The 20,403-nt window shown below is 45.2% G+C and overlaps 2 pseudogenes; one reads left to right on the forward strand and one right to left on the reverse strand.

Annotated features, from left to right (window-relative positions):
- Positions 1 to 1,359: 1,359 nt before the first annotated feature.
- LOC130218975 (Golgi apparatus protein 1-like) lies at positions 1,360 to 10,849 on the forward strand (annotated as a pseudogene).
- Positions 10,850 to 13,853: 3,004 nt separating this feature from the next.
- On the reverse strand, positions 13,854 to 18,849 carry LOC130219573 (fibulin-7-like; annotated as a pseudogene).
- Positions 18,850 to 20,403: the final 1,554 nt, after the last annotated feature.

The following is a 20,403-nucleotide window of genomic DNA, read 5'->3' on the forward strand; positions in this document are numbered from 1 at the left end:
GCAGAAATCGGGAACGCGCAGCTCCTCCGCACGCGAACGCGCATCAGAACAATATATGCGGGCGATTTAAATATAATAAAATCCTTATCCAAAAATAAAACTAATGAAAACATATACAAACGATTTTAAAATATCATTTGAACTATTTATTAAACAAGACATTGACTGAAAATTAAATGTTCGTGTGCATATATACCACATTCTCTTTTAAAAAAAAGCTGACGTTACATCATTTATATTGGTTATTACATCACTGCCACCGGGTGCCGCTCCTGTCAGCTAAGAACAGGAAACTGAGGCTACAATTCACACAGGCTCACCAAAACTGGACAATAGAAGATTGGAGAAACGTTGCCTGGTCTGATGAGTCTCCATTTCTGCTGCCACATTCCATTAGTACCAATTGAGCATGGTGTCAACGCCACAGCCTACCTGAGTATTGTTCTGACCATGTCCATCCCTTTATGAGCACAGTGTCTCCATCTTCTGATGGCTACTTCCAGCAGGATAACGCACCATGTCATAAAGCGCCAATCATCTCAGACTGGTTTCTTGAACATGACAATGAGTTGACTGTACTCAAATGGCCTCCACAGTCACCAGAGCTCAATCCAATAGAGCACCTTTGGGATGTGGTGGAACGGGAGATTGGCATCATGGATGTGCAGCCGACAAATCTGCAGCAACTGTGTGATGCTATCATGTCAATATGGAGCAAAATCTCTGAGGAATATTTCCAGTAGCTTGTTGAATCTCTGACACCAAGGATTAAGGCAGTTCTGAAGGCAAAAGGGGGTCCGACCCGGTACTAGTGAGGTGTACCTAATAAAGTGGCCGGTGAGTGTATAGTCACAGATATTTAGACAAATGTGAATCATTAAGGACTGATGTTTTTGTCAGAATCACAGCTCATGGCCTTTCAGATTTCAGGTGTGTGTGTGTGTGTGTGCGTGTGTGTTTAGTCTGAAGTGTGTTTTCGTCTGTCATCCTTCTCACATTAGCACATTAAGCTCGAGGGACTGAATTAAAGGCGACACCGAGTCAGTGAGCTGCAGAGTGTTCAGGAAACAGACTCTTTTATTAATGAACTTCTCGTCTCACTGATTTTCTTAATAAGGGCGCCTGGAGGAACAGAACCCACCGGTTTTATTTCTGTATGTCTCAGTGGGCCTTAAACCTGAACGCACACAGACTCATGGGGACCCCTGTGTGACTGTGGGGACTCATAAATGACACAGAATGAAGTCAAATGTAAAAGTGCAGGTTGTTTTTCTGTGAGAGTTGGGTTAAAATAATAATTGTGTGAGAGTAGAAACATCATTACAGCTATGGAGAGACCCGTGTCTGAATAGGGAGAGAATGGCTGGTGGAGAGTATGTATGCCTGTGTGTGTGTGTGTGTGTGTGTGTGTGTGTGTGTGTTTATTGTGTGTAAAGGAGTCTGTGTGTGCTTAAAGGAGTCTCTCTCTCTCTCTCTCTCTCTCTCTCTCTCTCTCTCTCTCTCTCTCTCTCTCTCTCTCTCTCTCTCTCTCTCTCTCTCTCTCTCTCTCCTCTCTCTCTCTCTCTCTCTCTCTCTCTCTCTCTCTCCTCTCTCTCTCTCTCTCCTGTTAATTTTTGGTGTGTGTGTGTGTCACTGGAATGTAAGGTGTGTGTGTTTAATATGTGTTTGTGTGTAGTTTGTCGCGGGACTGTAAGACAGAGGTGCAGCGGATCCTCCATCAGAGAGCTCTGGATGTGAAGCTGGACCCGGAGCTCCAGCAGCGCTGCATGACTGATCTGGGGAAATGGTGCAGTGAGAAGACTGAGGCTGGACAGGTCAGCTCAGCGGAGAATAAACACCACTGTCACTGTGTTTATTAGCATTCACTAACACTGTGTGTGCGTTTCAGGAGCTGGAGTGTCTGCAGGATCATCTGGAGGATCTGGCGCCCGGCTGCAGGGATGTGGTGGGAACCTGACGGAGCTCGAGTCTGAGGTACACAAATTGTCTTGTGTGGTGTTGTGGCCTGTACCATGAAGCTGGATTAGCTGGCTAGCTCATTAAGTTTCAGTTTAGTTTGCACCGATCTTGGGTTTTGGTAACTTTAGGCATGGACCATTTATTTAGCAGCTGAGCTACCTTCATTTTATCTAAAACCAAGAATTGATGCAAACTAAACTGAAACTTACCTGGCTAGACAGTTAGTCCAGCTTTATGGTTCAGGACCCAGAACTACATGAACTTAATCAGAACATATCCTGCACACAGTTTAAACATAACCAGAATGTGTCCTGAACATATTATGTGCATAGCCAGAACAGAGCCTGAAAATACCCAAAACATCACCTGAACATACCCAGACCATAGCCTGAGCATAACTGGAGTTTAATCAGAACATAAGCTGAACATTTCTTGTGTGTAACCTTAACATAACTGGAACATTCAGGACATAACCAGAGCTATCTAGTACATGTCCTGTACATAGTCTGAACACAACCAAATGTATCTAGAACATAACCTGAACATAACTGGAACATATTCGGAACCTATTTGGAACATAGCCTGAGCATATCCAGAACATGGCCTGAGCATATCCGAACATGGCCTGAGCATGTCCAGAACATAGCCTGAACATAGCCCGAGCATGTCCGGAACATAGCCCGAGCATGTCCGGAACATAGCCCGAGCATGTCCGGAACATAGCCCGAGCATGTCCGGAACATAGCCGAGCATATCCAGAACATAACTCTAAGCAGGTTATCTGTGCAGTGTAAGATACCATGACAACCAGGAGTTAATAAAGTGCTGCTGCCCTTATGGTACCAAAAACCCAGGATTGGTGCAAAATAAACGGAAAGTTAACCAGCTAACAAGCTTGTCCAGCTTCATGCTACTGGTGTCTAATATTTGTGTGTTGTGTATTTGTGTGTTTCTAATGAGTGTGTGTGTGTGTGTGTGTGTGTGTGTATGTGCGTGTGTTTCTGTTTCTCAGGACATTCAGATTGAGGCGCTGCTGATTCGGGCCTGTGAGCCGGTGATCCATCCTACTGCCACGTACGTTTGTGTGTGTGTGTGTGTGGTGTGTGTGTGTGTGTGTGTGGTGTTCTCCTGCATCTCTGAGCGTCTTCTGCTGTTTGTGTTGTGCAGGAAGTGGCTGATATCAGATCGACACCGGAGACCTGATGGAGTGCCTCGTGGCCAACAAACACCAGAAGGAGATGAACGAGAAGTGCGCCGTCGGCGTCACACACTTCCACTGGTGCGTCTGACGACACACACACCACACACACACACTCCTGCTCCTCTGTTTTACCGTGTTTCTCCTGCGCTTCAGATCCAGATGAAGGACTTCCGCTTCTCCTACAAGTTCAAGATGGCGTGTAAAGAAGACGTGCTGAAGCTCTGCCCCAACATCAAGAAGAAGTGAGACTTTCCCATCCTCACACTGATCTTACTCTAGTGTCTGCTCAACGCATCAATACACTGATTTTACTGCAGAATTATTGATGGACAGTAAATGATGGGAAGGTGTTGTGTGTTCAGGGTGGACGTGGTCATCTGTCTGAGCACTACGGTCAGGAACGACACCCTGCAGGAGGCCAAAGAGCAGCGAGTGTCCATGAAGTGCCGCAAGCAGCTGCGGGTGGAGGAGCTGGAGATGGTCAGTGTTTATACTCTCATTATAACACGAAGCTTGAACTAAATTAACTTGTACTGAATATGAAGCTTTACTAGAGCGGTGTGTTTAATTCTGGGTTCACATCACATGTAGTCGTCACATGTGGTCTGTTGTGTAGCTGTGACGTGTGTTCTGTTGTGTTTGTGTTCCTGCAGTCAGAGGACATCCGTCTGGAGCCTGAGCTGTATGGAGCTGCCGGCAGGACATCAAGCAGCACTGCCAGAATGTGGTGTTCGGGAACGCACAGGTGAGCCTCACGCTTCCACACCATATCACTGACCAACCTACTTTCTGACCACATCACTAACTGACAACAGCATTGACCTCATGACTGACTGACTTACCACATCACTGGCAGAACGACTGACTGAATGATTGACCGATCGACTGACTGACTGACTGACTGCACTATTGATTGACTGATTGACGACACCATTGACTGACTACTAACCTATCACTGACTGATTGATCTCATCATTGACCAACTGTTGAATCACACTACTGACTAACTTATTAAACCACTGACCAGCTGACTGATTGCGTGACTGACCAAACCGCTGCCTATTTTACTGACTGCACTACTGACCAACTGACTGAATCACTGACCAACTTACTGAACCACTTACTGACTCAACTACTGACCAACTTACTGAACTACTGACCAACTGACTGAACCCTGACTGACTTATTGACTCCACTACAGACCAACTTACTGAACTACTGACCTACTGACTGAACTAGAGAAACCCGAATGAAACCTTTTGACAACTTACTGACCAACTGAATAAACCACTGACCAACTTATTGACTCCACTACTGATCAACTTACTAAACTATTAACCAACTGACCGAACCACTGAGCAGCTTACTGACTCCACTACAGACCAACTTACTGAACTACTGACCAACTGACTGACTCCACTACTGACCAACTGAATAAACCACTGATCAAACTTACTGAATTACTGACCAACTTATTGACTCTACTACTGACCAACTGACTGAACCACTGACTGAACTACTGACCAACTGAATAAACCACTGACCAACTTATTGACTCCACTACTAATCAACTTATTAAACTATTAAACAACTGACCGAACCACTGAGCAGCTTACTGACTCTACTACAGACCAACTTACTGAACTACTGACCAACTGACTGACTCCACTACTGACCAACTGAATAAACCACTGATCAACTGACTGAATTACTGACCAACTTATTGACTCTACTACTGACCAACTGACTGAACCACTGACCAACTGAATAAACCACTGACCAACTTATTGACTCCACTACTAATCAACTTATTAAACTATTAAACAACTGACCGAACCACTGAGCAGCTTACTGACTCCACTACAGACCAACTTACTGAACTACTGACCAACTGACTGACTCCACTACTGACCAACTGAATAAACCACTGATCAACTGACTGAATTACTGACCAACTGATTGACTCCACTACTGACCACTGACTGAACTACTGACCAACTGAATAAACCACTGACCAACTTATTGACTCCACTACTGATCAACTTACTAAACTATTAACCAACTGACCGAACCACTGAGCAGCTTACTGACTCCACTACAGACCAACTTACTGAACTACTGACCAACTGACTGAACCACTGACTGAACTACTGACCAACTGAATAAACCACTGACCAACTTATTGACTCCACTACTGATCAACTTACTAAACTATTAACCAACTGACCGAACCACTGAGCAGCTTACTGACTCCACTACAGACCAACTTACTGAACTACTGACCAACTGACTGAACCACTGACTGAACTACTGACCAACTGAATAAACCACTGACCAACTTATTGACTCCACTACTGATCAACTTACTAAACTATTAACCAACTGACCGAACCACTGAGCAGCTTACTGACTCCACTACAGACCAACTTACTGAACTACTGACCAACTGACTGAACCACTGACTGAACTACTGACCAACTGAATAAACCACTGACCACTTATTGACTCCACTACTGATCAACTTACTAAACTATAACCAACTGACCGAACCACTGAGCAGCTTACTGACTCCACTACAGACCAACTTACTGAACTACTGACCAACTGACTGAACCACTGACTGAACTACTGACCAACTGAATAAACCACTGACCAACTTATTGACTCCACTACTGATCAACTTACTAAACTATTAACCAACTGACCGAACCACTGAGCAGCTTACTGACTCCACTACAGACCAACTTACTGAACAACTGACTGACTGAACTAGAGAAAAACCGAATGAAACCTTTTGACAAACTTACTGACTCCGCTACTGACCACTGAATAAAGCACTGACCAACTTACTGAATTACTGACCAACTTATTGACTCCACTACTGACCAACTTACTAAACTATTAACCAACTGGCTGAACCACTGAGCAGCTTACTGACTCTACTACAGACCAACTTACTGAACTACTGACCAACTGTCTGAACTACACCAATTTACTGACTCGACCACTGACCAACTTACTGAACCACTTACCAACTTAGACACCACTACAGACCAATTTACTGAACCACTGACTGAACTGCTGACCAACTGACTAAACCACTGACCATCTTACTCACCTACTGATCAACTGACTGAACAATTTACCAACCAACTGACTGCACCACAGAGCGATTTACCGACTGCAATACTGAATCACTGAACTTGCTGACCGCACCACTGACCAGCTGACTGACGTGTGTGTGTTTAGGTGATCGAGTGCCTGAAGGAGAATAAGAAGCACCTGACGCAGCACTGCCATCAGAAGGTGTTCCGGCTGCAGGAGACAGAGATGATGGACCCGGAGCTGGACTTCCAGCTGATGAGGGTCTGCAAGCAGATGATCCGGGTGAGGAGAGCTTTAGTAACTGCAGCATCTTCATCATCATCATCATCATCATCATTATCATTATTATTATTATTGTCCTTCCTCAGCGCTTCTGCAGCGAGACGGACGCCAAGAACCTGCTGCAGTGCCTAAAGCAGAACAAGAACAGCGAGCTCATGGACCCCAAGTGCAAACAGATGATCACCAAGAGGCAGATCACACAGAACACGGGTACTTACTTACTGAGAGCATCTGTCTGTCTGTCTGTCTACATATCTACTTACCTACCCACCCACTCTATCGATCATCCGTCTAATATTGTTTATCCATCTGTCCGTCTATCTATCTTTCTATAGTTGTTTGTAGAATGATTATATAAGAGTACTGGAGCTGATAGCTTAAAGGGTCAGTTCACACTAAATCTAAATAGTCATTTACTCCTCCTGGTGGCACTGGTTGAGTTTGACCATTGAACACGGTGAGTTGTGTGTGTGTGCTTCAGAAAGCAGGTTATGTTTTGTGCTGTTACTGCTGGTGATGAGCTTGTGTGTGTGTGTGTGTGTGTGTGTGGTAGATTACCGCCTGAACCCTGTGTTGAGGAAGGCCTGTAAAGCTGATATCCCCAAATTCTGCCAGAACATCCTGAACAACGCCAGAGACGACAACGAGCTGGAGGGACAGGTCATCTCCTGCCTCAAACTCAAATATGCTGACCAGGTGACAGAACACACACACTTAAACATCCTCACCCCCACACACACACTCACTCACACACACACACAAATATCTCTCACACATGCAAAAAAACGCTCACGCACAGATGTACAAGTGCACACCCTCTGTCACACACACATATGCGCGCGCAGTCACTAAAACACTGTACAATATCAATGCTTGACTGACTGTGTGTATGTTTCGGTCTGTGTGTGTGTGTCTCCAGCGTCTCTCCTCAGACTGTGAGGCTCAGATCAGTGTGATCCTCCAGGAATCTGCTCTGGACTATCGACTCGACCCACAGCTGCAGCTCCAGTGCAGTGAAGAGGTCAACACACACACACACACACACACACACACACACACACTGGACATGTTTCTGTTAACAAACACTAAATACAGATTCAATGCTCAACTTCAGAGAGGACATCATGACAAAATGAGTGTGTGTGTGTGTGTGTGTCTGTGTGTCTCCAGATCCCACGTCTGTGTGCGGAGGAGGTGGCTGCGCAGGAGCAGACAGGGCAGGTGGAGGAGTGTCTGAAGGTCAACCTGCTGAAGATCAACCATGAGGGCTGTAAGAAGGTAAAATCTGCTCCAGCGTCAGCTCTGTGTGTGTCTGCAGTGTCTATTATGATCATCTCTGAGTCTCCATCTGTGTGTGGGTGTGTGTGTGTGTGTGTGTGTGTGTGCAGGAGGTGCTGAACATCCTGAAGGAGAGTAAAGCTGACATCTTCGTGGACCCTGTTCTTCACACCCGCCTGCGCTCTCGACATCAAACACCAGTGCGCCGCCATCCCACCGGGCAAAGGCAGACGTGAGTGTGTGTGTGTGTGTGTGTGTGTGTGTTTTGGAACCAATAGCCTAGCGGTAAATAGTGCCAACATTATAGCACTGAGGTGCTCACGGCGTCCCGAGTTCGAGTCCTGACTTGAGGTCTTTTACTGGAAGTAGCCAAGAGAAGATGGAGACACTGTGCTCATAAAGGGATGGACATGGTCAGAACAATACTCAGGTAGGCTGTGGCGTTGACACCATGCTCAATTGGTACTAATGGACCCAAAGAAAATCTCCCCCACACCATTACACCACCACCAGCAGCCTGAACCGCTGATACAAGGCAGGATGGATCCATGCTTTCATGTTGTTGAGGCCAAATTGTGAGCCGAGCATCTGAATGTGGCAGCAGAAATGGAGACTCATCAGACCAGGCAACGTTTCTCCAATCTTCTATTGTCCAGTTTTGGTGAGCCTGTGTGAATTGTAGCCTCAGGTTCCTGTTCTTAGCTGACAGGAGCGGCACCCGGTGTGGTCTTCTGCTGCTGTAGCCCATCCGCCTCAAGGTTGGACGTGTTGTGTGTTCAGAGATGCTCTTCTGCAGACCTCGGTTGTAACGAGTGCTTATTTGAGTTACTGTTGCCTTTCTATCAGCTGGAACCAGTCTGGCCATTCTCCTCTGACCTCTGACATCAACAAGGCATTTGCTCCCACAGAACTGCCGCTCACTGGATATTTCCTCTGTGTCGGACCATTCTCTGTAAACCCTAGAGATGGTTGTGTGTGAAAATCCCAGTAGATCAGCAGTTTCTGAAATACTCAGAGCAGCCCGTCTGGCAGCAACAACCATGCCACGTTCAGCGTCTCTTAAATCCCCTTTCTTCTCCATTCTGATGCTCACTTTGACCTGCAGCAGATCGTCTTGACCATGTCTACATGCCTAAATGCACTGAGCTGCTGCCATGTGATTGGCTGATTAGACATTTGCGTTGACAAGCAGTTGGACAGGTGTACCTAATAAAGTGGCCGGTGAGTGTGTATAATGTCGTAGGTGTGACTGAAGGGGAATTATGAAGCTTAACTCAGTTTTACAGTGTGTACTGTATAAAAACAATGGAACCCTGTGGACTCACAATCCACCAAAACAAACGTGTGTGTGTGTGTGTGTGTGTGTGTGTGTGTGTGCGTGTGCATGTGTGTGCGCAGAGATGTCCTGTCTAATGGAGGCTCTTCAGGACAAACGTGTCCGCCTGCAGCCCGAGTGCAAGAAGAGACTACAGGACCGCATCGACATGTGGAGTTACGCCGCCAAGGTAAACACACGTCAACAATAAATCCAATTTACACAAGTCTTGTGGAAGATTCTGCACTTGAATTGATGTGAATTTCAGTACAAATGGTTTTGTAATTTACTCTAACACACACACACACACACACTCAAACGCTGTAGACCAGGGGTCACCAACCCTGCTCCTGGAGATCTGCCTTCCTACAGAGTTCAGTTCAGCCCCATATCAAACACACCTGTCTGTGATCGCCATTCCAGTTCAGGTCCTCATGAACTGGCTGAGGTGTGTTTGATCAGGGTTGGAGCTGAACGCTGCAGGAAGGCAGATCTCCAGGAACAGGGTTGAGCAGCCGTGGTGGAGACGGTCAACTTGACTGACATTTTACATCTGCTGTTGTGTTTCTGTACATGATTAACACACATCTTACAGAAGTCTTGCTTTTTTGTGTGTGTGTGTGTGTGTGTGTGTGTGTGTGTGTGTGGTCAGGTGGCTCCAGCAGAAGGTTTCTCAGATCTGGCAGGTCAGGTGTTCATGTCTCCTGCTAAGAGCTACATCCTGAGCATGCTGGCGATGTGTGTGGTGCTGCTGTTCCTCATGGGTCTGCTGTGCGGGCGCATCACCAAACGCGTCACGCAGGAGCTGAAGGACAGGTAGAGCGGAGAGTGGCGCGGGGGGCAGTGTGTTCGTGTGCGTGCGTGAGTGAGTGAGTGTGTGTGTAAGCGGCGCCCCCTGCAGGCCAGAACGCCACCCTCCGCCTGGAACTCTGGGGCGGCAGGGGGGTGGCAACGATAGACTCAAGCTCTCTATGAGTGTGTGTGTGTGAGAAGAGTGTGTGTGCTTTTTTGGTGGAGTCATGGATGGCCACATTGGGACCCAGTTTTAATGGCTACACACACTCTCTGTTCCCCCGACCGTGCTCGTCCAACATCATCTTCTGCTTCAAGCGGCCTGCTGCGGATCAGCTGATAACACAAAGACTTCGCTCTCCGGCTAAACCTGTTTATTTATTGTGGACGTCCCGCCGTCCGCTTTCCCAGCACAGAGTCCAGAGGAAAACGAGCCAACGAATGTGTGTGTCTGTGCCTTTCTGCCCGTCCCAGAGCCGGTGATTTCCTACGGTGTCAGTCAGTCCTGATCATGGGCTGCTGCTGCTGTCTGTTTTCTCTTGATGGGATCATTGATTCAGTAGGGGTGTACATGTATTGAATCTCTCTCTCTCTCTCTCTCTTATTGGGTTGAATTAATTTCGTTTGGGTTTCTGGATCATGAAGATCTCTCCCAATCATTGGTCCAGACTGAGCCAGAAGATGATTGCAGATGTGAATGATTGTAATATTAATGTGTTTCGTCTCAGTGGCCGCATTCAGACGTCTCGCCGTTTCTGATGATAATCTCTCGTCTGATTGGTCTGTTTTAAAGTGCCATGCTCTAACGGTTCACTTCAAACATCCGCATGAAGAGTTCTTCATCCACCCCGTTCTGAAGGCCTTCTCTGATGGGCTGTCCGGACGCCTCTCGCTCAGTTTTTGGGAATAGTTGATTTTAAACACTCCAGTTTTTGTACACACCTCTGAGATAAGCTTGTGCACAGATGCACCAATTCTGCTGTGCTTTACCTTTGACTTTGTGTTTTATCAAGCACCCTGCCGTCCACTTGCAGCCTTTTTTTGCTGATTTTGGGTTTGTTTCTCTTGTGAATCGATCAGAGTTGTTGTTTTTTCTAGAAAACTCAACAGAAGTTGGATTGTAGCTGTAAATTCTTCTCCCCACAATGGCTTTAATGCTTATTTGTTTCCAACGTTCACATTAAATCGGACTCTTGGATCAGCGTTCACTGTAAACGGAGCCGCGGCGCTCCAGTCGCTCTGCCTTTTAAACTCATTTGGGCGTTTGTATTCCTCTTATGCTTATTTTTTGTACATTAAAGTGGACTTTGGTTCTAGTGTTTGTGCTTTAATAATCGGAGTCACGATGCTGTACCGTCAGTACTGTAAATATCTGTATATGGTTTGACTGGAGGATTGTGGGTAACTCAAACTCTGCCTTAATAATGGCGTGTTTTGTTTTTGTTTCTATTCCTTGCAGAAGACTTGCTCAGGCCGCCTTTAAGAAAGGACAGGAAAGGATACATCCCAATTAACTAACAAAATACACACACGTAATCCAGCCAATGCTAATGGCTAAAATTAGCTTCTGTGTGCATTTTCCACAAGTGATTTGAGGCCAAATGTTTGCTTGTGTCCTCTTCTGTTTGAGCTGGTGTTCACGTCCCTGCTGCTTCCCGCTGGCGTTCATCACTCTAACCTTTACTTTCTGCACAGATATTTCTGTCTTTTTTTGTTTTCATTCACGGAGTCTCTCATCCAGAGGAAAACCGTCCTTCATCCGCACTGACGGAGGTCTTTAATTAATGCGCATTGATGCAAACTACTAAACCTGCTGTTGTTTAGATGAATATATTCATTCACAGAGACTGACGAGGCTTCAGACATCAGGATTAAGATGAGCATCTCCATTTCTGGATGCCAATGCAACATGTTTCTGATTAAAGATTAAACACAATTGCTTTTTTACTCTTTGAATGCACAAAAGTCGATCAAAATTAAGCAAAAAGTGTTCAATCTTCAGTCAGATGGTCAGAACATCAGCGGAAAATAGCTGGAGTATGACCAAATCCAGAGTTTCCCAAATTCCTGATTAATTCAAAAGCCTGATCGAGCCAGTCTACTGTTTTAATCCTCTGGTGAAAACACAGCCTGAAGTCATCTGGATCAATAGTGATGATGATGATGATGCTGCTGTGTACTGGTTTTCTGAGGTCTGTGTGTCCGCGAGTGTTGATGATTGGTGCAGTGGTTTTTCTTTCTTTCTGCTTTTGCATTATTTTTGTAAAACATTATTTTAGCACTGGAAAATCTGTGTGTGTGTGAGAGAGGTGTGTGTGTGTGTGAGAGATTTGCTCTTCGCCATCATCCCACAGCTCTGCTTGCTCTGTCAATCTGAATGCGGCCCAGAGCTGGCGTTGTGTGTGTGACTTCTCATGGACTCTGCTGAGGCGATGTTCTCCACAGGTGTATTAATAACTCAATAACTTCTGTTCTCATCTCTCCTGTTGGTTCTGTATGTTGAATTGGGCCGTTGTTAATAAACCTGATCTGCTGGTTTGTATCCGCTGTGTGGTGTTTTTGTGTGTGTGATGTTTGTCAGGCGTGTTGTGAAGGTCAGCGTGGGTCAGTCTCACAGCGCCGCCACATTCTCTTCTCCACCGCAGATGTTCTCCATCTTTAGCTGAGCCTCTCCCTTGTGTTTTTTCAGTGGATTAATTGATAATCTAACCATGTGCGCTAGCAAACTCAACACTCATTTTGATTTCATGCAGACTTTTGGGAAATGTGTGTATTTTAAAAAGATGTAATTATTAATAAAGCAGCAGAGTTGCACAAAGCTTGCAGTCTGTGAAACCCAAATGTCCAATGTTTATTTTTCCTTGCGCTCATTATCATTCTTTAGCTGAACAATTAATCTGCAAAGGTTAATCCACTGATTAAACTATAGTTAATCTTCAGGCTGAGCTTTCTGCGTTTTGCATTGGTGCTTCTCCGCTACAATATTTTTAGCCACACCCCTTTTTACCGTTGGTTTGCTATGAGGGAATGTGCAAAAGAAAGCCCCGCCCCCTACTCAATATTCCGTCTCAGAAGTACACTATGGCTCTATTTTAATGATCTAGGTGCAAAGTCTAAAGCTCATTGCGCAAATGCATTAAGGGCATGTCTGAATCCACTTTTGCCCTTCCAAGCTGTAACCCAGTACTGGGAAACAACCCATACACACCACTCATACACTACGGCCAATTTAGTTGATCAATTTCCCCTATATCGCATGTGTTTGGACTGTGGGGTGGAAACCGGAGCACTCAGAGGAAACCCACGCCAACACAGGGAGAACATGCAAACTCCACACAGAACCACACACTGACCCAGCCGAGACTCGAACCAGCGACCTTCTTGCTGTGAGGACACAGTGCTATGTGGCATCTCTCTATTTAGAATGCTGGACCCTCCATACATGTTTCGACATCCTTTAGTGGGCTCAAGAATTAATTAGGAGGGTCAATTGCCTTCATGTAGAATTAAGAGCGAGTCAATTTTCAAGTTTAGGTGGACTGTCCCTTTAAATAAATATACATGCGAGTTTTAGATCCTCCAGTTATTGTTACATAAGTCCACATGAAATTAAAACTGACCCTCTTGATTCTGTTAGCTCTCATTGCTAGTTTTGTGGTGAATAATTTGCCCTTGTCATCTATAATTAAAGTCTGAGAAAGCACTTCCTGTTTGTTTTTGGTTAAATTCTCGGATTAGGTCTGTATGAGCTATTGGGCGTGGCTAACATACTTAACCACGCCCCTCCTACAGTCATAAATGGTGAGGAGGAGGAGCCTGTTAGGCTGTAATAACTCCACCCAAACCCTTTTCCCCATCTTCCCCATGACACGCCTACTTTACAACATCCAATCAGCTCGCAGTAAAAAGACAAGCCACGCCCACTGTTTTCTCATTTAATATTCCGTTTCTCTAGGAACTGCGGCACAACACAAAAACAAAAGGTAGCAGCTTCCAGTTCATGCGGACTTTAATCTAGAGACTTCCTTCATGATCTCTGTACAGTGACCTCGGTGTGTGTGTGTGTGCTGATTCAGAAGTCGTACGGTGAGATGAAAGAGCGTGACTCTGGTCAGATATCTCCCGATCAGCTTCCGTTCTCTCCGTCTGGTCTATCTGGATGTCCACCGTCAGCTTGATCCGGGCCCCGTATGGAGCGCAGCAGCACCAGCCGAGCGGTCCCGGGACCCGAGCGGCTGAATGCTGACCTGCTGAACGCTGCTGTTCCCCTGCAGGCTGAAGCGCAGAGAGTCCCCCAGGAGCCGCTCCGCTGACACGCGGAAGAGGACCACGGGGACCCGCATGTTGGAGACCACCGACATGAAGTGGAACGTGACGGAGAGCGGAGCCTGCAGACACACAGAGTCCTCTTCAACACACGGGCTCCGCTCACAGCGCCTGTGGAGACACAACACTGCTCAAACACACAAGCAAACCCGTGTGTGTGTGTGTGTGTGTGTGTGTGTGTGTGTGTGTGGACTCACAGCGCTGATGTCTTGATGTATGTGGCGTTGTGAAACTCAGGACAGTGGATGTGTTCACAGCGATGTCCACCGTAAGTGTTCACACACACCTGCTCAGAGCTGCAGTTATGAGCCGCCTGCACACACTCGTCCACATCTACACACAACACAACACATCAACACTGCCCTCTGCTGGACACACACACACAAGTATACATGCAGACAGAGCATGAGTGCTATCTATACGTGTGTGTGTGTGTTATGCTGTTGTGTTTTCAGAAGTGGGTTTGGTACATATGCACATTGTTTGCGTGTGCATAAGTGTGTTGTGTACTGTATGTGTGTGTGTGTATGTATTCTGAGTGTGTGTATAAAGTGTTATGTGCATTGTGTGTTGCATCTTGTGGGGTTTTTTTTCGTGTTTTTTGCGTGTGTGTGTGTGTGTGTGTTTTGTGGTGTATGGTGTGTTGTTTGTTTTATTCTGTTGTGTATTTTCAGATGGTCCTGTGTGTGTGTGTGTGTGTGTGTGTGTGTGTGTGTGTGTACCGTGGCAGCTCCTGCTATCTCGGCTGAGCTTGTATCCGTCCGGACAGCGGCAGTAGAAGCTTCCAGCTGTATTCACACAGGTGTGCGCACACACACGGCCAGGTGGAGTGTGTCGGAACAGCTCACACTCGTCTATGTCTGAAACACACACACACACACAACTGTTCAGAAATGAATCACGTCACATGATACTGAATTCCCCTTCTGATACATGATCACACTCGATCATTCACCACGGTAAAAGTACATGCAAGAACTGTCAATGACCAGCTCTATCACTGGTGCTGTGTGTGTGTGTGTGTGTGTGTGTGTGTGTGTGTGCGTGTGTGTGTGCGTGTTTTGAGTCACCCATGCAGTGTGAGGTGTTGGAGCTGGAGATGCTGAATCCTGCATCACAGGAGCAGTGGATGGAGTCCAGAAACTCCACACAGCGAGACGTCCTGGTGTAGACTGATGATGATGAAGATGACGGAGGTTCAGCGGTGGGTTCGTCATCATCATTCATCGCGCTTCCCTCAGTGTCTCCAGCTGAGAGGACAGGAGATATTCGCCCTGAGGAGAGCAGTGTTGTTAATGCACATCTCTCAGGTCTGTATTGATGAACTCCTCAGCTCTAGTAAACCTGATCTCTGACGTTCTTATTGTCATGTGTCATCTAATTCAGCCGTAAACTTGCTGATGCGGAAATAAAGAAAGAAAGGCAGCAGAGGACAGGAGCGCTCTCTGGCAGATACAGCTGTGGTGAGTGTGTCGTACTCTGGCAGGACGGCTGCGTGTCGCTCCAGCTCAGAGACTGCAGACACACTCTGCTCTCGGGCCCCATCCGCTGGAACCCTGGGTCACATAGGTAGTGGATCTCATGACCCATCCTGAAGATTCGACCCAGCATACGCCCGTTCATCAGTGGTGGGGGCGGAGGACAGGCTGACCCTGCAGGACAGGGAACACACACACACACACACACACACACAAACTTCACATTGAAGATCCTGATGTTGTGCAGTTTAACACTAGCTTACAGTGTCAGAAGTAAGAATAATCATGTTCCTTAGTGCCTTATTTACCACAGCGGAATGAACCGCCAACTACTCCAGCATATGTTTTACACAGCGGATGCCTTTCCAGCTGCAACCCAGAACTGGGAAACACCCATACACACTCATACTACGGCCAGTTTAGTTGATCAGTTCCCCTATAGCGCATGTGTTTGGACTGTGGGGGAAAACGGAGCACCTGGAGGAAACCCACACCAACACGGGGAGAACATGCAAACTCCACACAGAAACACCAACTGACCCAGCTGGGGCTCGAACCAGCGACCTTCTTGCTGTGAGGCCACAGTGCTGACCACTGAGCCACCGTGCCGCAAGTATGAAGATGTTTTATGATTATAGTTGAGATGTTTGTGTATATAATGCTCTTGGTGTGTGTTTGTTTGTAGTGAGTGACTGTGTATGATCTGTGTGTGTGTGTGTGTGTGTGTGTGACCTGTGCTGTGTGTTCTGGTGCTCTGCATCTGCTTCAGTGTTTTCTGGAGGCTCCTCAGACTCATCTCGTGCGCAGAGAGAGTCTTCATCATCTGCTGGAGAGCAGAATTCACCACCTCACACTCCTGCGCAACACACACACACACACACACACACACACAGCGCATTACAGCACCATCACAATAACAGCATTATTCCACAATACAACAGTTCAGAACAGTGTTTCAGTGTCTGTTTACAGTGGAGTATCTGATGTAAAGCTGTATTTACACTCACATGATCCTGAAAACATTATAACATGATGATTTGATGATCACAGATTATTTATTTATATTAATAACATCTGCATATTATCACTTTTCAAAAGCTAAGGAGAATAAACTCTTATAAATATGTATATATATGTATATATATATATATAGTATTTTAATAACTATACACTACCTGATGAAAGTCTTGTTGATCTCAGCTCTAAGAGCAACACATAATAACTCGACTTCTAGTGTCAGATTATTCTGCTGGATCATCTGTTGATCTGCATCCCAATCATCACCAATACTGCAGAAGACCTACTGGAACCCACATGGAGTCAAGATTCTCACAGAAATCAGTCAAGTTTGGTGAAGGAGAAGTCATGGTTTGGGGTTCCATTCAGTATAGGGGTGTGCGAGAGATCTGCAGAGTGGATGATCAACATCAACAGCCTGAGGTATCAAGACATTTGTGCTGCCCATTACATTACAAACCACAGGAGAGGGCGAATTCTCCAGCAGGATAGCGCTCCTTCTCATACTTCAGCCTCCACATCAAAGCTTCTGAAAGCAGAGAAGGTCGAGATGCTGCAGGATTGGCCAGCCCAGTCTCCAGACATGAACATTATTGAGCTGATGAAGGAGGAGGTGTTGAAGATGAACACAAAGACTCTTGATGAACTCTGGGAGTCCTGCAAGAAGGCTTTCTTCACCATTCCAGATGACTTTATTAATCAGTGATTTGAGTCATGTCAGAGATGTATGGATGCAGTCCTCCAAGCTCATGATGGAGTCAGACACAATATTCATTCTGTTTCCACTGCAGCATGAACTAAATAATCTGCCAACTAGGTAAGCAAAACGGTCTTGCTTTTCCTTTTGACAGAAGCTTTTTTCTCCTTACCCCACTGGCAGATTATTTAGCTTGTTTTTAGGGAAAACTCTCTTAATTTGGTATATTGTTTATTAAAACAGGACCACGTGTTTTGCTTGTCTAGAAAATGCTTCTTGATTTAAGATTTGTTAGATATTTGGATTAGAAACGAGACAAAACTCTGAGTAAGAAAAGCTTTTTTTTGCATTGTTTCAGCCTGCAGTAGTTTTCCTTGCACTGCTGTATAGTGTGTTCTGCAGGATTGTATGGTGTCAGAGTGTGATTATGGGATGGTTTGGCTGTGTTCAGTGTTGGCCGGATCTGCTCTGTGTTTTGGACGAAGGGGCTCCTCAGAGTCTGCTGTTAAAACCAGAGCAAACACTGCAGCGGCTTCACATGTGCACAAAAACCCAGACCAGCTTTCTCAAGTCTGAAGCAGGTTAATCAAGACTGCTTAGCTGCATTTTTAACTCATTAATTAGAAATATTTTTGCTTTTACTCTCTTTTATTCGTCTATGTTAAGCTGCTTTGCACAATCTGCATTATTAAATTATGCCAACCATCGAAGACAACTCATACACTTCACCTATACATCACCTATACACTATATAACTACAGGTTAACTATGTTTATAACAACTTTAACTGTTAAAAGCTCTTAGTTACCAGTTATTGAACGTTATAGTAACTAATAAAGTTATGGTATCTAATAACTTGCAATAATGTGCACCTTATTTAAAGCAGCTCTGAAACAATAAATATTGTGAAAAGTGAATAAACGTGAATTGAAATGTTAAAAGGGCTTTAGAAATAAATGCACATGCAAGAGTGTTATATATTCAGCACTATAGACTGGAATAACATGATCAGTTATTTCATTTAAAATACTATTAATCCAATATTAATCATAATGCAATATTCAATTACTTTGAAATAATTATACACCTGATTTTGTCGTGGCCATTGGACAATAAAAATAACTTATGAAAACAAATGCAAACATTTGATCAATCATTTTAGCTAGTTATATTTGGCATTGCTGTAAAGTCTCTTACTTGTGCCTGAGATGTGAAGAGTTGGCTGGAGAAAATGATCAACACACACAGCAGCAGCTTCATCGTTCTAATGTCAGACATTGAGATAAATGTTGATCTTGCAGGAGTTTGATCTGCAGTTTGAGTCTCACTGAACACTAATCTGCAGGTTTTGTCTTGTTTTGAGGAGTTTTTAACCCGCCTTAATCTACAGCGTGAACCAGGCAGAAATCGGGAACGCGCAGCTCCTCCGCACGCGAACGCGCATCAGAACAATATATGCGGGCGATTTAAATATAATAAAATCCTTATCCAAAAAATAAAACTAATGAAAACATATACAACGATTTTAAAATATCATTTGAACTATTTATTAAACAAGACATTGACTGAAAATTAAATGTTCGTGTGCATATATACCACATTCTCTTTTAAAAAAAAGCTGACGTTACATCATTTATATTGGTTATTACATCACTGCCACCGGGTGCCGCTCCTGTCAGCTAAGAACAGGAAACTGAGGCTACAATTCACACAGGCTCACCAAAACTGGACAATAGAAGATTGGAGAAACGTTGCCTGGTCTGATGAGTCTCCATTTCTGCTGCCACATTCCATTAGTACCAATTGAGCATGGTGTCAACGCCACAGCCTACCTGAGTATTGTTCTGACCATGTCCATCCCTTTATGAGCACAGTGTCTCCATCTTCTGATGGCTACTTCCAGCAGGATAACGCACCATGTCATAAAGCGCCAATCATCTCAGACTGGTTTCTTGAACATGACAATGAGTTGACTGTACTCAAATGGCCTCCACAGTCACCAGAGCTCAATCCAATAGAGCACCTTTGGGATGTGGTGGAACGGGAGATTGGCATCATGGATGTGCAGCCGACAAATCTGCAGCAACTGTGTGATGCTATCATGTCAATATGGAGCAAAATCTCTGAGGAATATTTCCAGTAGCTTGTTGAATCTCTGACACCAAGGATTAAGGCAGTTCTGAAGGCAAAAGGGGGTCCGACCCGGTACTAGTGAGGTGTACCTAATAAAGTGGCCGGTGAGTGTATAGTCACAGATATTTAGACAAATGTGAATCATTAAGGACTGATGTTTTTGTCAGAATCACAGCTCATGGCCTTTCAGATTTCAGGTGTGTGTGTGTGTGTGTGCGTGTGTGTTTAGTCTGAAGTGTGTTTTCGTCTGTCATCCTTCTCACATTAGCACATTAAGCTCGAGGGACTGAATTAAAGGCGACACCGAGTCAGTGAGCTGCAGAGTGTTCAGGAAACAGACTCTTTTATTAATGAACTTCTCGTCTCACTGATTTTCTTAATAAGGGCGCCTGGAGGAACAGAACCCACCGGTTTTATTTCTGTATGTCTCAGTGGGCCTTAAACCTGAACGCACACAGACTCATGGGGACCCCTGTGTGACTGTGGGGACTCATAAATGACACAGAATTGAAGTCAAATGTAAAAGTGCAGGTTGTTTTTCTGTGAGAGTTGGGTTAAAATAATAATTGTGTGAGAGTAGAAACATCATTACAGCTATGGAGAGACCCGTGTCTGAATAGGGAGAGAATGGCTGGTGGAGAGTATGTATGCCTGTGTGTGTGTGTGTGTGTGTGTGTGTGTGTGTGTTTATTGTGTGTAAAGGAGTCTGTGTGTGCTTAAAGGAGTCTCTCTCTCCTCTCTCTCTCTCTCCTCTTCTCTCATCCTCTCCTTCGTCTCTCTCCTCTCTCTCCTCTCTCCTCTCATCTCTCTCTCTCTCCTC

The sequence above is a fragment of the Danio aesculapii genome, chromosome 25 (assembly GCF_903798145.1).
Source record: "Danio aesculapii chromosome 25, fDanAes4.1, whole genome shotgun sequence".
In the NCBI taxonomy this organism is placed as follows: domain Eukaryota; kingdom Metazoa; phylum Chordata; class Actinopteri; order Cypriniformes; family Danionidae; genus Danio; species Danio aesculapii.